Here is a 22,873-nt window from a genome sequence, read left to right as displayed (position 1 = left end):
GTTTCTTCTTCAAAGGGGAAAGGATAATAAACCACTAATCCATTGCTGCTTTGACTGAAGCGTAAAGCTTATTTTCATTTCACAAACATTTGGTTCAAACATCTCGTGAAAACCAAAAGAAAAATAATTTCTAATTAAAACATATTTAGTGGGTAAATTGAAAAGGCTATTTTATTTATCATGAAGTCAGTCTAAATTGATAAAATATGGCTTAATTTAGGCCATAAATTGTCATCAACAATGAAAAAGTTTCATAAATACAGATGACATTTACTACTTGTTGTCATCTGAGGATGTTGCTTTTTCTTTTTTTTCCTGTACAGTCAAAGTCCTTAAGTTATAAAAACGTTCAACCTAAATGCCCTTGATGGATGACCTGAACTCATTTATTCTTTGTATGTCTAAATAAGCAACACAATGAACACAAAACTTTTCTATCTACCTGATCTTCTCAATCCGGTAATAGGCAATTACACCTCTGAACTAAGCAGAGATCGCTCTTTGCACTTCCAAAAGCCCCATTAATGGGAATTAGTGACAGGGAACGCTGTGTCAAGTGAGATGCATTTGTTGGCAGTGCACAATTTGCTTCTAAAATGCCAATTTCTTCAACTGACTCCAGAACAGAAAAGAAAAGGTCGTTACTGATTACACTGTGTCCACATTCTAAAGCATATTATTCCATGCAATTATCAGTGAACAAAATAATCAACAATTAGCTTTTAGAATAATGAGACTCTTTTGAACAAGACAACTTTGATCACGATTTTATCAAAATATTGCCTTCCTTCCAATTAACTGTGTGCAACAGTTTAAAACAATTTCAAAGGCTGGCAAATGGTTGCAGAGAACTTTGACAAAAAATAAATAAAAATCACATTTCTTCCGATACAGTTTAATTAATTAATTAATACATTATATTTAATTATTTCTTCATGTTTGACCAAAAACACATTTGGCAATCAATTTCACATTCGGAGCCCCTTTTTATTATTTGACAATCCATGGCTAGTTTCTAACTATCTCGTTTAACTCATTTGCTCCCAATAACCCGTAAATGTGGGTTTTTTTGTTATGTTTTAAGTGTCCCAAAGACGTATTTTTACGTTTTTTTGTGTTTTTTATTTTATTTTATTTTTTTATGCTCGAGCATACAGAAGGCTTTGATGCAGCCTCTCAACTGCAAAGAACGGTTGCAGAAATGGTAGTTATTACACAAACGGCCAGCAGGTGGCAGCAGAGCAAAGGAGATCAACCAGGGCCATCTAGAAAAAAAAAGCGAAATTACTTACAATTTTAAATAGATTTGCGAAAACTAATGAAACTTAGCTCTCTTCTAATGCCAATTGGTGCAAAACGTAAATAGATAGAAACATACTTTTTTTTTTTTTTCCTGATGAAAGAAGAGACTTTAATCTTTCTTTTGATAGGTTCCATGTTTTTATAGCAATTGAACACGATATTCTGTGGGCCTTGCAAAATCAGTCAAAATCCAGTAAAACTGCCGAGAGCGAACGTAATTGCTTCTGTGAAAATGGCTGGGAGTGAATGAGTTAAGGATGTGTGAATTACCTACCAAATTTGCTGTTTGGAGGTTTGTGGTGTCAAACTTCAAAATAACTCCCTGGCTTGCTCCACCATAGGGTGAGGTCTGGGGATCATGGTGGCAACACCACGAGTTTCCACAGCAGCTAAAGCTTCAATTGTAAATTTGCAGCATGGCTTTATTTATTTTTATTAGCCACATAGTAATAGTAGTTTTCCAAGCCGTAGTTTTTATCGCTTTAATGTGGTAAGTTAAAGATGAGTTGAAAACTGATGCAATTAGGCTAATGATATGAATAAATACTCCGCAGAAAAACAAAATCTAAAATGTTTTTTTTGACTCAACACTTGCATATATTGCATAATAACTTGGAACACAGTACGAAATACTTCGAACAGCAATTAATCATTGCTAATGTGTCGTCTTTGAGTGTGAATAATAGTAGTCTCTTCTTGTTAGCACTCTGCTAATAAAAGTTTTACAAATGAACAGCATTTCTGTGCCCCTTTGTTTTTACAAGCTCACTGGGTGAACTTACAGAAGAGGCCGTCAAAACAGAACATGTAATGTAAGAGATACAATCCTGCCCTCGTTTGAAACGGAGCCTTTGGCAAAACATCGGGAGCATAGGAATGAGATCCTTAGAGTCTCGCTGACAAACAGGCTTCATGATCCAAGCTTCCCGCTGTGCCTCTGGTTTGCGTTCCGTGCTCGCTTCCACTCATCTCTGCTCGCAGTGAGGGGAACTCAGGAGTTCAATTTAACAGTCCAACTCATAAATAAATGATTAAAAGCTGTCTAGTAATAGGCTAGCTTGACTGTCTACAAAGATGCTTTGGTCTTCAAGGGCAGGATAAGTTGAGCTAAAACGGTTCAAGGCAGAAAGATCAAGAGTGTCAGATAGCTCTGTTTAGACTCCAACGGTTAGTGGGATTAAAACTATTTTAAGTGAAATTATATTTTATGACAACACCTCTGTATCTTGATCCAAAGGCAAACATTCTTGGATACCGTGAAGTTGAATCCTGACTATGTCTGACTGATTGAGCTCAAACTACATAATTTTGTCGTTCATATGTCATCTTACCAGATAAATTTGTTCTGTGTCTTGGACTGGATGAGTGGCCACACAACAACAAGTCTGACAATGACCAGGACCCAACCGATCATTGCATGCCACCGCCAACAGCATGGTCAACTACTCGAAAGAAATAGTGAGACCATATAGGACATGTCACACTATGCGGGAAAAAACTAAATAATTCTCATACGCTAGACTTTACGTCTCATGCTCATGAAAGTGATTACAAGCTGCGGTACTTACAAGACAAGCCCATTAACTCATTTACTCCCAATAACGTGTAAATACGTTTTTTTTAAATGTTCTAAGTGTCCCAAAGACGTATTTATACGTTTTTATTGGGTTTTTTTTATGCTTGAGCATACAGAAGGCTTTGATGCAGCCTCTCAACTGCAAAGAACGGTTGCAGAAATGGTAGTTATTACACAAACGGCCAGCAGGTGGAAGCAGAGCAAAGGAGATCAACCAGGGCCATGTAGAAAAAAAAAGCTAAATTACTTTGAATTTTAAATAGATTTGTGAAAACTGATGAAATTTGGCTCTCTTCTAATGCTAATTGCTGCAAAACTGAAACAGATTGAAACATACTTTTTTTTCCTGATGAAAGAAGAGACTTTAATCTTTCTTTTGATAGGTTCCATGTTTTTATAGCAATAGAACACAATATTCTGTGGGCCTTGCAAAATCAGTCAAAATCCAGTAAAACAGCCGGGAGGGAACGGGACTGCTTTTGTTAAAATGGCTGGGAATGAATGAGTTAAAGCCACTCGCTCGCTTGCTCATTGGCAAACTCCAAGTTAAACTGCCACCCATGTCCTCGTCCCTGAGAATACCACACAGGTTGTGAATTATCCTGTCCTGGATGTTGAACTCTACTACAGTACATTTTACGCTGACTCAACAGATTACATATTGAAGCATCATGTAATATACAGTGCCCTTGGGTGAGCTCATGTAGAGTACATGACATTAAAACAGATCACAAGGGGACATATGGCTTCTTCAAAGTGACTAATCCGAACCATAATGGATTGCTGTGCAGAGAAAAGGCGGAGGGGGAGGGGCAATAAGAAGGTGGGAGATCAGCGATACAGCAGCGTCAATTAGCTACTGCCTGCTATGTGCTGTCAATCGCTACTCATTCATCCTGTATTGAATTGAATTGGTTCTCAACGTCTTTAAAATAAATAAATGAATAAAAAGTGGGCAAAAAGCAGATCGGGATATTCTTTTTCTTCAGGGCAACAACCCACATAAGGATGATAACTAGGGCTTCACAATATATCGAAAAAATATCGATATTGCGAGATTGGCCCTTGCAAAATGCATATCGCAAAGGCATGCAATAAGTTTTATATGGAATTTTATGCTTTTTATATGAATTTGACCAGCCAGATGCTAACTAAAATGTGCATCGCCATTCAATAGTTGAAAATTATCAAGACATAATTACACTTAATTAAGATTACATTAAGGTTGCTTATTTCGCCACATGAAAAATGTTTTTCTTTCATTAGGTAATAAAAATTTAATTTCTTTAGGTACATTTTAAATATCGCAATAATATCGATATCGCTATGTTCAGCAAGTATATCGCATATCGCATGTTTTTCCAATATCGTGCAGCCCTAATGACAACAATATAATGTCAATTCAAGAATTACTCATATTTGTATTAGTTCGTCACATGTATTTTACTTATATTAACACATTCACTGCCAGCCCAGGCAAAAAAATGCATCATTTGGCGTCTTTTCCGTCAATGGCAGTGAAAGAGTTAAATGCACTGTATAACAAAAATGCATACTATTATTCTAGCTATAAACAAGTTATCCCTAAAGACAAACTTCCCTTTATTCCACATTGACACATAATTGGTGATGTAGTTATTCTTACATATCAGTCAGTATATATATATATATATTTTTTTAAAAAAGGTAAATTTGCGAACAAAAAAGCTGTTAGTGAATTTCCGTTCACCATTTTATTTACAAAAAAGTGCAAGTAACTCACAACAAATATGCACTTTCATATTTAGAACTGTATTTAGATGTGAAAATAAGTAAAAAGTCAGCAGAGATTGAATAAACACATTGTAAATTTGTACAATCGACCGCGATCCATTGAGAATCGTTGATTCAATATCCACCATGTGAACACAGTGTGCTCTAGAATTCAGGTTGAAATAACAGAAACAGAAACAGTTACACCACCTGGTCATGCTAACCAGGCGATACCTTCCCTTCTCTCACAACCATACACATTCACACATACAAAGACAACTGCTCAGTCTTATTAGACTAACCCCTGCGCAGTGACTAACAGGATTTCACTCCTCCGACATGCCAGCAATCATTACATGGATCTTACACAATTAATCCTCCAGCAAAGATCTCCTGACTAAACTTGGATCACCCAACTTCCAAAGAGACCCTTATGTTTAACCACCTGCCCTCTTGCCAAAAAAGGAGGGGGGAGGGGGGGCAAACACATGATGAAGTTGAAGGAGTGAGGGAGAAAGGGAAGCATGTGACAGTCTGCTATGCAATAAACTTAAAAAAAAAAAAGAAAATTGGGACTGTGTGATCCAAACATCCAGCCAAAACAGGGCATGCTTGTGGGATGAAGCGGAGGTAGAAAGGAAAACAACTGGAGGAAGAGGAACTAGAGAAGCTGACAATGCATGGCAAAAGCCCAAAAAAATAAGGTTCTTCCAGGGTAGAGAAGTTACACTAAGTCTTCCGTGACTTAAGTGAATGTTGCCCTTGTGAGTCCTCATTTGATCTATATGCTGATTCTTTGCAGCCTGACTGGCTGGTTTTCTGTTACCTGGACATTCAAGTCTGAAACTGTTTCCAGTGGATTGTTTTAGTCGTGGAATGTGCACAAAATGGGAGCACAAAGACAAGAGACAAATCCAAGATGATTCCACGGGGCAGTGGTGTCCAAACTATGGGCCGGGGGCCATTTGCGGCCCGTCGTCCATTTTTTAGTAGCCCGCGACATATGCTAAAAATAGCATTTGACTCAGTTCAAATAAAATAAAAACAAAAATGTTTGGAGATGGTCAAAGTAAGAAGGGAGGGTGTCAAAAAACACAGGTGCTATTAAAGGTTATTTTAGTTCACTAAAACTAACGAAAAATAATAATATTCCAAAAGCAATTTCGTTAAGGAAATAAAATAAAAACGAAGATGCTTTTTTCAAAAAAGAAAACTAACTAAAACTACATTTTATGTTTACAAAACTAACTAAAATAAAACTAACTATAATTATAGCAAAAAAATAGTCTTTGGTAATTAATTTAATATATGAGCCTTTAGGGATGATTTTAAATGTGATTTTTAGGAGATTTATTTTGATATCAACCGGAATAATGACGCCGCACCCATCGTGTTTTTTAAATATTGCGCACAAGTAATACATATTCAAAAAAATAAATAAATAAAACTAACACTGAAACTAACCTAAAACTAAGCATTTATTAAAGAACTAAAACTAATAAAAAAAAATAAATATATAATATCCATCCATCCATCCATTTTCTTGACCGCTTATTCCTCACAAGGGTCGCGGGGGCTGCTGGCGCCTATCTCAGCTGGCTCTGGGCAGTAGGCGGGGGACACCCTGGACTGGTTGCCAACCAATCGCAGAATATATAATATAATATAATAAATTATTTGTACAATTTTTAGGACTAAACACAATTTCTCTTCATAACATTATGTGGCCCTTGCGTCCTTCTGATTTTCTGGATGTGGCCCTCAAATCAAAAAGTTTGGACACCCGTGCCATGATGTGAACTTAAATCTCTCCTCTGGTGACTGATCTTGAGCCAAAGCACAGCTTCTTGCTCTTTCGTTCATACTTTAGACACCTTGTTTCTCCCTCCCTATACCGCCCTTTTTGGAAAAACAAAAAGACAAAAAAATAAAATAAAATACAGATGACAAAGTGGCCAATCCAAAGAGCAAATATAAATACAAAGGCACACGTATTGAAACAAAGACAGACACGCATCTGATATAAATGCAAGGAATAAAAGTGTATTTAAAAAAAACAAAAAAAAAAAACTTTAGTGAACCAAAAACAATGAGCCTTGGCCACAGGATCGCAACTCACGACTATTTGAAGCGTGGGTGCGGCAATGAGGGGAAAGGAATTCAGAATTGTGGCTTCATATTAGCGGCAGCTTGCTGCAATCCACGTTTGGTGGTGATGGTGGGTTTGTTGTGACGGCATATGCTTGGGTTCCCAGAGGGTGGGTTGTTTGTAGTTCTCCTCCCCTCAGCCTCTGGATCCCTGTCAGCATGATTCTGTCAGTAAAGTCCGTGTATGTGTGCTGGGTAGTAACAGCAAAGTGTGCAAGGAACACTTAGGAATGCAAGTTTGGCCCAAAGCGAAGTTCATGTGAGGTCTACTGGAGGTTTAGGGAGTTGGAAAGGGGACATGCATATGTTCAACTTCCTATTAGGCTGCTAGCAAAATACCCCTTGACACCCTTTCACCAAAAAAAAACGATCTGTTTGCTGCCGCAGGATCTTCCATTTAAAAGACACTAAACTGGGAGCCTCCCAAAGACGCTCCTCTCTTTAGCTTGCCTAGTGCCTGACGATTCAATTCGTATCACGATTCATAGGTCACGATTCGATTCGATACCGATTAATCCCGATACAAATTTGTAAATCGATTGTTGCGATTTTTTTTTACTCAAATTTAGAAAATACTATTCAGTAAACTTGTACACTCTAAGATTTGTATGAAAAGGTATTATTTATTTATCTGAAACTTCAGTCTCATAACTGTGAGCCACTATATTTAACAAACATGTCATCTGTTTCATGTTTGAACAGCAGTGAAATAAAATATTAAGGCTTAATGCTCCATTAATATAACATTCTTCCATGCTTAAGGTGTGAATCCTAACCCTAAGTAAGACATTTTGTTGAATATTTTTCCATCAAAAATGGATGTTTAACTCATTCACTGCCATTGACGGAAAAAGACGTCAAATGATGCATTTTTGGGCTGGCAGTGAATGTGTTAAAAATCGATTCGGCTGCCTATTGAATCGATTCGAGAATTATGAGCTGTAGTGTCGCGATATGTTGCCGAATCGATTTTTTTTTAACACCCCTAGAAAACAGTAAAAACTAAAGGCGAGCGGTCAGGTAGAACCTGAACTGGTAGTCAGCCAATCACAGCGAACAAATAGACATACAACCTTTAACACCTACAAATAATTTAGAGTCTTCAATGAACCTACTCTTACCTTGTATGTTGCCCCGGATGTGGAAGGATACCAGAGTACTTGGAGAAAACCCACACAGGCATGCAAACTCTACACAGGAGGGCCAGATCCTAGATTTGAACCCATGACCTCTGTGCTGTGAAGCTGATGACCCAACTAGTTGTCCACCATACTGCCTAACAAAATTGTTTATATTCCAATATATGTGTAGTGAAACTGGAGTTTAAAACAAAATATAAGGAACATTTCAGAGAAAATACAGACAGATGAAAAGAAACAGCCAGAGAAAAAAAGCTTTTTGAGACACACCACACAGAAGAGTGCCGGCATGATGCTGTTATGGGTTAAAAAAAAAAAAAAAAAAAAAAAAGTATCTCTGAAAGCCTTGACGAGAATGAGCGTCAATGAAGGACACCACAAAGAAAGCCACTGCTGTCTCTACGGGTTTTAAGGTTTGCAAAGGCAAAGCTTTGCTTCCTCGGGGCCTGGACACATTGCTGTCATCAGCAGAAAAACAAATTACCAAGTTTTTCAAGATATTTTGCAGGAGAACTTGAGATTATTGTTCTGCCAATTGAAGTTGAAGAGAAGATGGGCGACGTGACAGCAAATCAACAACAGAATAGGAAATATTCGTTCTGGACTGGCCCAGTCAGAGTCCGGAGCTCAACCTGATTAAGATGCTGTGGCATGATATCAAGAGAGTGATTCACACCAGACATGACAAGAATATTGCTGAACTGAAACACATTTGAAGGCAAGAAAGGTACCAAATTCCTCCTGACTGTTGTGCAGGTCTGATCTGCAACGACAGCAGAAAAACTTGGTTGAGGTTAAGCTTAAAGCAACCAAAGGAAGACTCAACCAGTAATTAAATCCAACGATTTTTTTTTCCACCCTCCCCTTGTTGTGTTCAGTAACAACTTCAAAATATTTTGAATTACTGTAAATATAAATCATGTCACATTTTATGACCAATTCATGCAGAAATCAAGGCCTTCGAGATCGCATTTTTCGTGCAACTGTACATTGAGTGTTGAACCAACGTTCTCAAAAGCCGAAGATTTGGGGTCTTCCAATCCAAACAGAATTATTTAAAGGGCTACGAGCCATGTGTAGGTGGTCAAGAGGCTATATGGCAATCTGACGTTATCTCCAGCTGCACCAGGGACTGAACTGGTAAGAGATATTCCATGGCAGCATTCACCTTAATCATTGTACGAATAAGCTCAAATGCAGAAACGTGTTCATCGTAGATCAGTAGTTCCCACTGGTCCTGACATTCGGCACCAATGCGCAATTTAATGAGACCCGATGCAAGAGCTCAGCTGCATAGAAATATGTGACATTACTAATAGAACAATTCGGTTGAACTATTAATACTGTCAGATGTATTTAATTTAACACGACATTCATTCTAAATGCTCGGGGCGCAACATTTGCAACATTTTGTCCTGACTCTTCCTTACTGCGTGACAATAAAGGAAGTGGTTTAAACTGTGTCATACAAATTCTACGGACTCACACTAGTTTTTTGGGTTAAGCCACTTAAGCTACAGTAGGATAGGCTCAAGCTCACCTGCAACCCTGTATATAATAAGCAGTGGATTATTAATGTTATAAACATATAGAAGTATGAAGTAAAAAAAAAATAATAAATGCTAAGTACTGTAAAAATGTATTTTAATTACACATATTTAAATAAAGACACTTAATACTAGGGGTGTGAATTGCCTAGTACCTGACGATTTGATTCGTATCACGATTCACAGGTCACGATTCGATTCGATACCGATTAATCCCGATACGAATTTATAAGTCGATTGTTGCGATTTTTTTTCATTCAAATTTAGAAAATACTAATCAGTAAGCTTGTAGAGTGTAAGATTTATATGAAAATGTATTATTTATTTATCTGAAATTTCAGTCTTATAGAGGTTGTAATCTGTTTCATGTTTGAACAGCATTAAAATAAAATATTAAGGCTTAATGTTCCGTTCATATAACATTCTTCCATGCTCAAGGTGTGAATCCTAAAAATCCTTTTTTAACACCCCTACTTAATACCATTGGGCGTCAGGGTGAAACCTTTCTCAGAGACCCCAAAAACGGCACGTTTGTTCGACCATTAACATTACATCATCAAAGAGAGCAAGCCATTTTAACACTTTATATTGGTCAATAATTTGTACAAATTAATAAATAACACCAACAAGTGTGGACTGACCGTTATATATTTTCTGAAGACATATACGTTATGACTTATGAGTAGGGATGTTCGATAACACTTTTTTTCAAACGGATACTCAGACCCTCAGTACTCACCGATACCAACTGCCGATACCAGTAGTACATTTTGATAAATAAAAAAAATCACTAAAATATATTTTTAAACAAATATATTTCCTTTAATTTTGACCCAAAAAAAAGCACAGTCACTCTTCAATAGTCTTAAAGCTCAAAATAAAACACAAAAATGCTCTTTTAGTTTAAGATTCACAATTTTAAAGTATTTCCAAACCGGTGAAGTTTTGGTGAAAAACTGCTGCAAGCTAGCGCCACTTACAGGCAAGGAGGACTCACTTAACGTCTTCCCCCTCTGACATCGCTCGCTTGTACTCGTCTGCGTCACGAGTACTCGAGCACTTGAAAAAAGGCTGGTATCGGCCCGATACCGATACCTGTATCGGTACTCGCCCATCCCTACTCATGAGGTTTCGGCCCGACGCCAGCAATATACGACTACACCATAAGGGAATTTTTCACTACGAATGAAATTTTCAATTATATCTATTTGTTTTTTTGTTTTTTGTTTTTTGTGGAGGTAATGCTTTTTCCTCAATGCAGCGCATATTTAATCTCCATAAAATCCCAAATATTGTTATTTTCCGAAGTTGAAGTGGACAGTGAGTAAGGAATGAGCATATGAATTTTGGTGACGACTGATCATGATTTTCAGACACTAAGCGAGATGAAACGTTTTTACACTTTCACAATTAGTGGTGACAGGACACTGTCACTGTTAGACTCCCGCTTTTAAAGGAAATAACACATTCACCACTGCAGATGGTTGTCTACAGTTAGATAATGATAGAGGGATGGAGCAGTCTTCCCGATGCGTTCAGCTCGAGTCGAACTCTACCGCAGATCTGACATCTGTGGGTCAACCAGAGTACACAGACACTATGCCCTTCATCTCACTCCAAAGACAAACCCCGCTCTCAAATCTATGGTTTTAATGAGAATAATATAGTGGGTGAGCACACAAAGAGCTATAAAATGAGAAGGGGGGGCATGGTCATAACATTTAAATTCCATTGATTTATTTTTTCTTTTTATTTCTTTCAAAAAAAATTATCATCGCAAGGTGCAATATAATTCATCTGTGTGAGCATGTGTTGCAAATACAGCCATAGAGGATTTGTTTGGCTCACTTTTGGAAGCTGTGAGCTGATCATGAATATTTATAAGGAGGCTGTTATCTGAAATATAATTTTCAGAGGCCACAGTTTGCGTCAGATCCGCAGTATGCAAATAAATATAGTACGTTTGAAGCTGCGCTTCTCACCAGTATGGTTTTAATCCTTAAGCATTTGTTTGATGGTTTTAAGAATATCAGGAGCGCAGCATTTTGAATGATCAGGAGAGCGCTCTGGAGAGAATATATTATGAATGCCTAGTAAAGCCCTTTTGCTGAATGCAAGCTGAAATATGCGCGGGCTGCGATGCTGCACGAGGAGGATGGGCCAGATAACAACGAGTGGATTTTTTTAAATTTATTTTTGTTGGTGGAGTGAACGGATCTCCTGACTGACGGAGACATGATCTACATATCAAGAGGTCCCACAGGTGTTGATATGTAAAGTAGGGATGTAACGATATCCAAACATCACGATATGATATTATCACGATATGAAGGTCACGATACGATAATTATCACGATATTGTGGGGGTGTCGGCGATTTTTAAAAAAGATCACAGTATTGTAAAAAAAAAAAGAAAAAAAAAGAGAGCTCATACTTAAAAAAAAAAAAAAAGCACAATAATGTGCTTTTGTACATAACAGCAATGCACATAAACCACCTACAATCTCTAATAACAATATTGAGGCACTTACTTGCTAATGCAAGCACACATTGATCGCTTCACGAGCAAATTAGGTTCCCCTTCATCTGACAATTAGCATAGATTTGAAACATAGAAGGCCAAAACATCCCTAATGAAAATTAAATTGCACTAATAAACTAGACACTAGAGGGTGCTAGAACTGCACAAATGGAAATCAACCTGACTTGTTTTTAGCAGATGTGTTCCCTTTTAAATATTGTGAACATGACGACAACGATATTGTGGCAGTTTTAATATCACGATATAACAATATTGCCCGTATCGTGACAACCCTAATGTAAAGGCGTCTCGTTTTTGCACTCCGACCTTAACCCACGTCACATATGTTATTTCTGTGCCATGTAACTATTCATGCTGTGGGTCTGTGTTACTCTGCAGGTGGTTGGGAGGAAGAGGAGGATACAGACAAAATATGGATAATCTCCTCTCAATGTCTGGCTAAGCCCCACTTTGCGGGAAGGCTGCCTTTCTGCAGAGTTCTCCCTCCTGCACGGCCAGCTGCAAGCCAAGCATCTGGCCGCAAACCCCCCTGCACAGCCTTTAATCAACCAAACGCATGCATGATAAAACACCCACCACTACATCAGCCACTGGTGCATTCCGGGCAACAGGAAATGCTGAGTTCAGAAGCTTTGGCAAGCAAGTAAACAGGATCTTCACCCAAAATAGTCATCAGTGATAGCGACCCACAAACTCCAAACTGTCTTCAGAAAAGATTTTAGATGACAAACAGCGTCCACTCCCAAGTGGGTATTTTTAAGGTTAAGATCTGGGTGTGACACGTAAGGCGAAACAATGTCCATCTTGTTATGATTGCTCAGTGGTAATGTATGTGGAAGCTGGTCAAATTGCATCGAGACAGGAAGGAAGCAAGGGTTTTTGTTTGTTTTCCTGTTGTCTACCCACTGTAGAATTTTCCCCGTCCTGGGAAAGAAACTTATGACAAAAGAGCGAACGTGTAAATGTTCAACTTAGGCTAAATGAGGATTTTTTTATTTTATTTTATTTTTACCGTCCAAAACTAGAGATGCACGATAATGCTATTACCGACCGATACCGATAAACCAATAATTTAGAGGTGCCGATGTCGATAACCGATAAGTAAGCCGATAATTGTTTGCAAAATTTCAAGTGCTACTATCAGTCTAACAATACATTGAATACTTGTATAAACTTTGCACAATGTTTCAATGTATGTAAAGCACCATGAAGCTGAATTTTATTGATATGAGCCACAAACACAACTTGATGGATTTCTTTCGTCTCTAGTTTATCTGTATGAAATCAAATTGCCGATAATTATCGGCAGATTTCTCTATGATCTGTTTTATCTGTTTGACGTCAAAATGGTCGATAAGTGCCGATAATTATCGGCCGCCGATATTATCGTGCATCACAAAACTCTAGAGATGGAACTGACAGAGATACTCCCCCACTCACAGAGCGATGGTGACGTTCCAAGCAAAATAGAAATGTCAACACAACAGTGTTGTGAACTTTCCTAGAAAAAAAAGTGAACCTCAATGAGCATCCTTCATACCTTCCTTGTAGAGATGCAGCGAGGCCACAACATTTGAGAGATTATCTCTGCTATTACCTTTTGCACCACCTGACAAGAGCTGCCTTGAGTGAGCGAGGCCCACGCTCTGGCCCACACATACGGCGCGGTCCAACTCAAGGGGGAACAGGGCCTCTGTTTTAGGGCTTAAAATAGAGTGGAGGGTGTGCGATGACTGCAGCCAGACTAATTCTGTGGAGGGCTTTTGTCAGAAGGCGGGTTTGTCAGAAGGAGAGGGGCCAGCGAAAGGTTCTACAAATGCTGCACAACAGGTTGTGAAGTGTGCAAGACAAGCCCCGAAATAGACGGCTACAACACCACATGAGGATCAAGATGAATGTTTGGGGAAGATACTTTGAAAAAAAAAAAAAAAAAATGCATGTAGAGCTGTCTGACAAAGTGAAGGTTAACCTGAAATTCAAGTTCATCGTGCTGAATCACAGTTTTCAGCGCAGTACTATAATAATAATTACATTCATTATATATACAGTACTTCATATCGTTATATACTTAGTAAGATGAGGAAGGAAGACATTGTCATTTTTTCCCTCCTAAAGAGTAGTGTAAATTTATGAGAATTCTTTTATTTCTTTATCGATTTTGACGCAGACCGTTTTGTTGCTAACATCAGACATGTGCAATGATACAAGCCACTAGGGGTGTGAATTGCCGAGTACCTGACGATTCGATTCGTATCACGATTCACAGGTCACGATTCGATTCGATACCGATTAATCCCGATACGAATTTATAAGTCGATTGTTGCGATTTTTTTTCATTCAAATTTAGAAAATACTAATCAGTAAGCTTGTAGAGTGTAAGATTTATATGAAAATGTATTATTTATTTATCTGAAATTTCAGTCTTATAGAGGTTGTAATCTGCTTCATGTTTGAACAGCATTGAAATAAAATATTAAGGCTTAATGTTCCGTTCATATAACATTCTTCCATGCTCAAGGTGTGAATCCTAAAAAAAAAAAAAAAAAAAAAAAAAAAAAAAAAAATCGATTCTGCCGATTATTGAATCGATTCGAGAATCGCGCGATGTAGTATCGCGATATATCGCCGAATCAATTTTTTTTTTTTAACACCCCTACAAGCCACGTACCATTTTTACAATCGGGATTCCTTGTTCAACATGGCAGCCACTCAAGAGTAAAGACTGGATTGATTACTCACAGTCATAAGCGCCAATCAGGTTCATGTGCATGTCAGTGGCCAGTCGGAAAACATAATCTCTGACAACATAACAGATGTGGCTCGCTTTATGAGTACCTTTCAAAACAGTAACATTAACCGAATTACCACCCATTCGTTCACAGCTCTAGTTTTTGGTCTCAGATACCTTGCAATATTTTTCATTGAAAAAAACAAACAAAACAAAATCGTAGGTATGGAATTTTATGTTCCACCTCGTATAATATAAATATTTTCCAATAAAGAAAGAGTGGGCTAAATTATGTATAAACCTTTCCATAGCCATGTTGTGATCCACATACTGTCATGCTATTTTTGCTGATAAACGCAGGCTCCAAATTCCAAACATGTTGCGGAGATTAGAGAGCAATAAAGTGGTATTCTGAACCACATATGATGTGCAAGGTGGTCCCATTTCCTCAACTTCCTTCCTCGCCACGATTCCAATACATCTAATCCTTGATCTACACTAGCAAATTGAATGGCTTCCCATCTGCTCATCAAATGATGCAAGGGCACCTGCTGCACGACAAAACAAATTCTGGAAAGAGGCAGGGGGGGGACCACAATCATGCGGATCATGACTCATTTGAGGTATTGGGCCCCGGTAGTTCCAGTTACACAAATAGCTTCTATGCACTTGTGGGAAAACACACAATGAGTCAGCCCTTGGACACTTTCAATGAAATCACAGAGGCATTAGCAAATCAGTCCACAATGAAACCAACGAATAAGCAATAAGTGTGTCTATTATTCCCATTCCTGGAGTTTTCCAGAACAGCCTCCACCATGACTCTCATCTTTATGGAATCATTCACCTGTGTAAATGCACACCGATGACAACGAGGATTACATGATCATGTTGTTTACAGAGTCAGCTTCTAGAGCATGGAGACATGCACAATGGCCTACAACGAACAATCAGTTGAGGCATTTGACAAAACAGATTCCCAGACAGACAGACGGGTTGAATGAAGTGTCACAACTTCTGATAAATGACTCTGTAACAGCCTGAATGACATGGCTGTCAGATTTCATCACACCACTTGCAAGACCAACTTGGCAGCAGACACCAAAACAGGCTCAGCAGACATGGCCATAAAATGCCATCGGTGCAGGATTCCAGTATAAGAACAAAATATTTATTGGGCCACGCAATAGGTGGCACCAGCTAACTTAATACACTGTTTCACATCATTAACTCATTTGCTCCCAATAACGTGTAAATACATTTTTTTTATGTTCTATGTGTCCCAAAGACGTATTTATACGTTTTGTTTTGTTTTATGCTAGAGCATACAGAAGGCTTTGATGCAGCCTCTCAACTGCAAAGAACGGGTGCAGAAATGGTAGTTATTACACAAACGGCCAGCAGGTGGCAGCAGTGCAAAGGAGATCAACCAGGGCCATCTAGAAAAAAAGCTCAATTACTTACAATTTTGAATAGATTTGTGAAAACTGATGAAACTTAGCTCTCTTCTAATGCTAATTGCTGAAAAACGGAAACAGATAGAAACATACTTTTTTTTCCTGATGAAAGAAGAGACTTTAATCTCTTTTTTTTTGATAGGTTCCGTGCTTTTATAGCAACAGAACACAATATTCTGGTGGCCTTGCAAAAATCAGTCAAAATCCAGTAAAACAGCCGGGAGCGAATGGGATTGCTTCTGTGAAAATGGCTGGGAGTGAATGAGTTAAGGATTGATGGCCTGCTTGTTCGTGCTGGGATAAGACAGAAAGAAAAAAGATCTGAATCTGAACGGAGTCACTTTTAGATCCATCAGTGAGGTTGGCACGTTCCTGGGGCTGTCCGATATTTAGGCAACCCAATGCAAATGGTCCTCAAGGGAAACTATACGAATATAAGATGTGTACTGAATACATAAGTTGCTGTTGCAGTGTTAGGATTTATACCTTATGGAAAATGCTTTGACACTCCCAAAATCAATACTCTAAATCCGGAGCTACATTCCAAACATGTCATTTTAATAAACTGGAACAACTACAGCACAAGATATGACAGAAATATGATCAGGAACAAACATTACGCAACTTTTACGCATGCACTGTGGAGACAGACAACTGTACATTCATGAACAACCCACTAAGGGGGCGGTAAATCCAGTAAGCATGGCTATAAATCTTTCCTTTTCATGTCCATAAGGAACACAGATGTGTTTATTTAGTGTGATGCTTCACCAATGGCATATTTTTCTTTCCCTTCCTTTCTCACACTTCTGGAAGATGTGGTATTGAAATTATTTTGACCCATTCAGAAGCCCACTGCACAAAACTGCAGTTCTGCCACTGGAAAAGAATCACGCAATCAAATTATTTAGCCTGACAACCAAATCCAACAACAGAAAACCTGCATACATAATCAGCTAAGGGTAATGCACACTTCCGCACTGCATTATTATGTATGACTCACTTTGAAATGATCGAATGATCCACCGAGTGATATGGTGGGAAAATCACCATTTGCGGAATTCAAACAGAAAAAAAGGGTATCCAAAGCACTGAAGACAAGCTGGAGTGGAGAGGCCGGAAAGTTCGTAAGGAAAGTGAATTAGCTCGATGAACAGAAGACTTGACTAAGTACAAAGCAACACAGTAGTAGCTTGTGGCAGTGACAGTGACAGTCCAGAGTCAGGGTTGCAGACATCATGCCAGTCCCGATGCCTGTAAACTTCTGATTATGCTTTGGCACTGTTGTTCCAGATCACGCTCTCTGCACAGGCCCACAGTAATTTTCACATCACAATATGGCAAGGGACAAAACGGCTCTCCCTTTGAAGGCCATCCCTCTGATATAATATCCAAATCCCAGTCCGGGCTCCAATAAACATACTTCATAGAAACAATTGCTGTGCACTCATTAGAATATGCAAGACATTTGTTTTTCCTAACACAGCAGATTGCAAACATATTTATACTATTTAAAAAAAAAAATACAAAAAAAATACAAAAATTAATGTATTACCTGCAGCCAAATTGGCAATACTTTAAACCTTTAAAAATAATAATAAATCAAACGACATTACCAACCATGGAAACATAACTGTCATAACTGTCAAAATTGTTGATACAGAAGAATCAATAATAAATAAAAAATTTATAAATACTTAATAAATTAATTAATAATAAATAAAAATTGGCGGCACGGTAGTCGAGTGGTTAGCACGTCCGCTTCCCAGTTCTGAGGTCTCCGGTTCGAGTCCAGGCTCGGACCTTCCTGGGTGGAGTTTGCATGTTCTCCCCGTGCCCGCGTGGGTCTTCTCCGGGTACTCCGGTCTCCTCCCACATTCCAAAGACATGCATGGGAGGTGAATTGGGCGCTCCGAATTGTCCCGAGGTGTGAGTGTGGATGGTTGTTCGTCTCTGTGTGCCCTGCGATTGGTTGGCAACCAGTCCAGGGTGTCCCCCGCCTACTGCCCAGAGCCAGCTGAGATAGGCGCCAGCAGCCCCCGCGACCCTTGTGAGGAATAAGCGGTAAAGAAAATGGATGGATAAATAAAAATTTTGAGAAACTAAAACAATGAATGCATAAATCAGAAGATCGTGAGTTTGTTCCTCAACACTTGAGTGACTTTTTTTCCCCCCAATTCTTTATTTTACTCTCTTCCAAGTGTAAATATTACTCTAAAATTATGAGTCTATTTGGTCCCACTCTAAATTGAGTAAAATTTACTAGTCTACAGATTTCCTGTGTGTGGTTGGCTAGCACTTGTCCCTCCGTTTTAGAGGCTCAGGTTGACACTCTTTACAACCTACAAATTCCAAATAAATTAAGAATAAGTTGTGATGGGATAAGATGGTGTTTTACTTATTTATATATATATAAACCTCCCGTAGTCATTTTGTAGTCACAGCCACTTATGTGGGGCAGATGCACTGGATAGCTCAAAAGAGCCCATGGAATGTGTGAGGAGGCGCATCATTCCATTGTTCACAAGTGGCTCCTCTGGGAATGGGAAGAGTGCGTATCAAGAGACGATGAGAAACAAGACTGTGCCATCGCATGTAATGACATATGACAGCCACACTGAACGTCGAAACGCCTCCATTAAACCCTCCAAATGGTTGTCTGCATGGAGCGCTAGCAAGACAAAGAATGCAAGGAACACATTTGTCTTTCCATTTTGGGGAGTTCTCGTCCCGGTTTTGGCTGAACTCTTGCCTCTTGGTTAGCATAATGTTTGTGTGCGGCTGCAGCTGCTACAGCAGAAGCTGCGAGTCGCAAGGGTTGTCGTTGGGCCAAAGTCGGTCAACTTACAGTGGTTTGGACTTTCATTCTACCTCCATCGCTCTCCCTTTTATTTTTCTCCCTGGACTCGGGCCATCAGCAGTAACAGCAAATGTTGTGCGTTGGAAGGTTCGGAACAGCAATCTAATGAGCTGCTGGACCTCATCAGAGTTCTTCAAGCGCCCGCAGGTCAATAAACGCCAGTCCTCGCTGCAAACCCCTAACATGCTTTGTTACTAAGCTCTGAGAAAGCAATAAACAGACTTATTGTAGGTTGACACACAATTTTGCTTTGGCTATCTTTACCCCAAAATAAAAGGTCAAAACGGGCCGGAATAATAACGCAATTAAAATGTCTACCTCTCTGTGTCTGCCCATCACACCAGTATGGTAAGTTCCACTTTCTATTATTGGAATGACTAGCATGTGTGAAAGAAAACAGCAAAGACGTCTCGTGCCAAGTCCTCGCACTGCCACATGTCAGAGTAATCTTGAATGGCCAGTCAACTCTAATCGAGCCCCACGAAAGAGCTGTCAGAGAGAATCATTAATCCCAAAAGGCAGCCAGAGACAGATGGCACCATGATGGCAGATCGATGCTCTCGCTGACATCCCGACCGTTTCCAGTGGCAGGAAGTGGGCTAATCCTTCAAAAGAAAGTTCCAGACTAAACACGCTTGTGGGGCTTTGAGTCATGTCTTCCCCGGGCCCATACATTACCCTACATATACAGCCTCATACGTTGGATGGAAGAGAAAAGGGCAAGTAGAGGCATTTGGGGTTATTTTTCTGCTTGAAGGAAGCTTTATAAAAACTGACCTTCCCCCGAAGGGCCTCTCCAAGCGGTCCCGGGATTGAGAATAAATGGGTTGGAGCGTACATGAACTATGAACTTCTCCCAATGTGGGCCACAAAAGCAGAACCAAATTGAAAGTGTGTAAGAAATCCCAGTATGAAATTACAAGAAAATACATCAATTTGGCATTTGGTTTTAAATGAATTAAAGCTAGTCTTTTCTTTAACTCATTTGCTCCCAAAGACGTATTTATACGTTGTTGTTTTTGTTGTTGTTTTTTATGCTAGAGCATACAGAAGGCTTTGATGCAGCCTCTGAACTGAAGAGAACACTTGAATCAAAGGTAGTTATTACAAAAACGGCCAGCAGGTGGCAGCAGAGTATAAGAGATCAACTGGGCCCATGTTTCAAAAAGCTCTTTTCCCCACTGTTTTAAACAGATTTGTGAATCATGATTAAACTTAGCTATATTCCAATGCTAATTGCTGCAAAACGGAAACCTAAAAATGTACCTTTTTTTTTTCCTAATGAAAGAAGAGATGCTAAACCTTCTTTTGGTAGGCTCCATGTTTTTATAACAAATAGAACACAATATTCTGTGGGCCTTGCAAAATCAGTCAAAATTCAGTAAAACAGTTGGGAATGAATGAGTTAAAACTGAATGATCATGACTTTTGCAGACACTGCTGACAATAGTTAGAAGTGCTTCGTCACATAAAATGATTGGGTTATAATTTGCGATTGTTATGGAGGACTTTATTACGTACACCGAGAAGAAGTGAAAAGGTAAGGGAAATATGAGTTAGTCTCCCCTTTGTGGCTATAAAAGCTTTCTGGGAAGACTTTCAATGGAAGTGAGTATGTGGGATTTTTTTTTTTTTCCTACAGTATTCATCCCGAAGACCATTTATGAGGCCAGAGGTCACTAATGTTGGAAAACAGGGCCTGGCTCGCAATAGCTGCTTTAGTTCATTGGTTCAAACATAGGTCAGTCAACCGGTCCCACATAACTATTTCATTAAAATTGGATTAATATTGGGTGACCAAAATTTAGATAATGTTCTTAATATTACATTATGCAGTTGTGTTGAAGTTACACAATGTTGTCACGTTGAATTTACTTTATCATGTATTTACAAAAAGTAATTGTGTTGAATATACCTGATATTGTTAAATAAAAATTATCAATCCTCATGATGTAGAATTTACATGATGTAGAATTTATTTAACACTATTTTTTTCTTGATTTACTAAAATGGTAGCACATTTCAAAATATTAAAGCAAACTCAAGGCATATTAAGTTCCACTTCACACATACTTCACATTCGCTTACTGATGGAGGAGCATCAGGAGCAACTCGGTGCTCAGTCTCTGGCTCAAGGACACTTCATCACCGTCACTCCGGAAACCGATATCGAACCCACAACCACCGGTTTGGGAAACAAGCACGCTATCATTGATCCATGCCGTCTTACTGCAATCACGCATGTTAAATATTAGGGGTGTTAAAAAAAATCGATTCGGCGATATATCGCGATACTACATTGCGCGATTCTCGAATCGATTCAATAAAAAAAAATCGATATTATCATTATTATTATTATTATTATTATTATTTTTTTTTTTATTTTTTTTTTAAGAGCTCAGAATTGTTCATTCGGTAGTCTTACCGATTCAACGTCTTATCATCATTGCCTTTTCTTTTTTTTTGTGTGTGTGTGTGAATCGATTTTTAAACTTCCATTTTTAATGGAAAAATATTCAACAAAACGTCTGACTTCGGGTTAGGATTCACACCTTGAGCATGGAAGAATGTTATATGAACGGAACATTAAGCCTTAATATTTTATTTTAATGCTGTTCAAACATGAAACAGATTACAACCTCTATAAGACTGAAATTTCAGATAAATAAATAATACATTTTCATATAAATCTTACACTCTACAAGCTTACTGATTAGTATTTTCTAAATTTGAATGAAAAAAATCGCAACAATCGACTTATAAATTCGTATCGGGATTAATCGGTATCGAATCGAATCGTGACCTGTGAATCGTGATACGAATCGAATCGTCAGATACTAGGCAATTCACACCCCTATTAAATATACTTCACACAAATTTGTTTAGAGAGCAAATGTGTGCCACAAATACTTGATGTGTTTGTCATGCAAAAGCAGCTTTGTTTTTGCATCTACTTGTTGTTTTTGCATGTTAATTGCATGCAAAAACAGCCTTGTGATCTGATTTAAACAAATCACGTCTTTATCAGCACGGTGTTTTCCGTCTCCTAAAATCAAGCTTGAGGCTGTGCAATGACTGAACTGATACCATTATGTATTCTTACCACCATTTGTGTGACAGATTACTAATAAAGTAAATATTGTCACTACAAGTTATCGTGCGTTTTGTACAGCTCCAAGCCCAGTTTTATAAATGAATGTCAGCTCCTATCTGGTCTAACCGTAGCACAGTGTGATGGGGCACCTTCCTATTCTGTGAGGCTGTCACTTATTTTATTTTTTTTTTTTAAATCTATCTGATCAAAAACATGATTCGTGTCGCTGGCTTCCAGCGACAAAGATAGAGAGATGTTTATTGGACACAGTCGGGGAAGCTGAAAATTTTTCTTTTTTTGCTTGGGTGTGTTGAAGGGTGAATGGTTTGGCACTTGTCTACATGTCAAATATGGCAAATAAATAAAAAAAAATCTAATAAATTGGCCGCAGAGAATAAAGCTTGAAGAGACCTTATTACAAACTAGCAGGGACGAGTAATGGCGTTATCAGGCAAAATGTGGAGTGGACTGAAAGCAGCTGCACAAAATGTTGGATAAAAGGCTCTGAATATGCAAAGAGAAACTGCAGCTCAAGCATGATAATAAGACTACTACTCTCCTCGGTGCTGTTTTCCAACATGGCTGTGTGGCAGGATCCCCCGTCAGCTTCCCAATATATCGCCCCTTATAATTCTTTAATTCCATCAATGTGATGATAAAAGGAGAAAGAGAGGGAGAATTATTATCTTCTGAAGAGGTCACACAGGGAAGGAAGGAACGATCGCGAG

At 38.6% G+C, this 22,873-nt stretch overlaps 1 protein-coding gene across 12 annotated transcripts in view; it reads right to left on the bottom strand.

Annotated features, from left to right (window-relative positions):
• Positions 1 to 22,873, bottom strand: part of arvcfb (ARVCF delta catenin family member b) — a 175,801-nt gene that overhangs the window by 63,308 nt on the left and 89,620 nt on the right. Inside the window, exon 1 of one of the 12 annotated variants that reach the window (XM_077521020.1) lies at positions 17,195 to 17,501. The exons of the other annotated variants lie outside the window; for them this stretch is intronic. The gene's annotated coding sequence lies outside the window, so the exon portion shown is untranslated. Of the gene's footprint in view, positions 1 to 17,194; positions 17,502 to 22,873 lie in introns of those variants that run through there. 12 annotated transcript variants of the gene reach the window in all.

The sequence above is a fragment of the Festucalex cinctus genome, chromosome 5, assembly GCF_051991245.1.
Source record: "Festucalex cinctus isolate MCC-2025b chromosome 5, RoL_Fcin_1.0, whole genome shotgun sequence".
Classification (NCBI taxonomy): Eukaryota; Metazoa; Chordata; class Actinopteri; order Syngnathiformes; family Syngnathidae; genus Festucalex; species Festucalex cinctus.
The sequence above is the reverse complement of the archived record's forward strand: the minus strand, read 5'-3'. Positions and strand labels throughout refer to the sequence as shown.